The 1441-nt window shown below is 51.6% G+C and overlaps 1 long non-coding RNA gene across 1 annotated transcript; it reads left to right on the top strand.

Annotated features, from left to right (window-relative positions):
- On the top strand, nt 1-505 carry LOC106725011. Its single transcript, XR_001360847.1, has 2 exons — nt 1-183; nt 298-505. It is a non-coding gene; the product is annotated as an uncharacterized LOC106725011 (long non-coding RNA).
- Nucleotides 506-1441: the final 936 nt, after the last annotated feature.

Consider the following 1441-nt stretch of genomic DNA (forward strand, 5'->3'; position numbering starts at 1 on the left):
AACCTGGGACCTTTCAGTCTGCAGGCCGACGCTCTATCCACTGAGCCAAACTGGTTTCGGCTCACATCACTTCTATTGGACTGGCTCAAAGGACTAAAAACCAAAACCTAAAACATGTTTCTTGTTTCAACGTAGTTGTACTCAACGTCTGGACCATGATCAGCTTGGAGGCCCAAGGACAAGGTATAAATGCTTGTATCTGGATCTTGTGCTCTGGGATGAGATGAGGTAGAGCAGTACTTGCTCTCTTTCTCAGTTTCTGTTGGGGACCTTTCTAAATAAGTCTGTGCCGTGCAGATCCTCGGGTATTTACTGGAATCCTGATGTTTACTCCCTGGATGCCCTGCCTAGAGGACAATGTAAACATGTGTCCTCCTGAGATTACTCACCCTGCTGATTGTATCTGAAGATAAAAATTCCAATAAAAGCCTAACGAGGCAGGCAATCGAGGCTGTCTGGTTGCTATCAGCCAGGCTGTCCCTTAGCCGTCTCTCCCACCGTGAAACTGTGTCTGAGTAATCTGTTCATCCGTCGTTCAGGGGCTGCTGGTCAGCCCCGGCAAGTTTCTCTGTGGGATGGTGAGGGATGCTTTCCTCCACCCAACCAGTTCTCTGCTCCTCTGACACCAGCTGGGTGTCCTGCAACACAGGGTCAGGGCTCCATCCCACTTAGGGTACAAGCCACAGCTTCAGGTCCTCATGGTACCAGCACTTGTGTCTGACTTTGGTACTGAGTTGGGGATTCCCCCTCTCCCAAGTTCATTAATTTACTGGAACAACTTGCAGAACTCAGGAAAATGATGTGCTTACTGTTACAATTTATCATAAAAGATGCAGGTGTTCAGCCAGATGAAGAGGGACCTGGGCGAGGTGGGGAGGGCCCCGAGCCCAGGAGCCTCTGTCGAGTGGCATTGAGTGTGTCCCACCCCCCAGCGTGTGGGTGTGGGCTGTGCTTCAGAGGCCCTCTGAGCCGGTTGCTGGGGGTTTGCTATGGAAGGTTCATGGTGCAGGCAGTGTTGATGAATCACTGGTGAGGAACTCCGCTGCTCTCCCGGAGGGTGGGTGTGAGGCTGAACGTTCCAGCCCTCTGGTCAAGCTTGGCCTCTGGTGCCAGTCCCAGCTGGAGGGAACCAGGACCCTCAGCCAAGAGCCATCTCATTAACATCCCAAAGGCCCTCTTCCACTCAGGAGAGTCCCAGGGTTTCAGGAGCTCTGTGCCAGCGAAAGGGACAAAGACCCGATATTCTCTGTAATGCCGCAGGGCTTTACCACAGAGCCACTAATAGCAAAAGTGTCATAACTGCGTACAGATGCTCCAACAAATGGGATGATGCACCAACAAGTGGAGCCACACCAGAGAGGGCCACTTTATTTTTTTGGCACCTGCTGTTGAAGGAAATCTCTGTAAAACTGCGAGCTGACCACTGAGCTAATGCAATAGA

The sequence above is a fragment of the Myotis brandtii genome, unplaced genomic scaffold (assembly GCF_000412655.1).
Source record: "Myotis brandtii unplaced genomic scaffold, ASM41265v1 scaffold130, whole genome shotgun sequence".
Classification (NCBI taxonomy): Eukaryota; Metazoa; Chordata; class Mammalia; order Chiroptera; family Vespertilionidae; genus Myotis; species Myotis brandtii.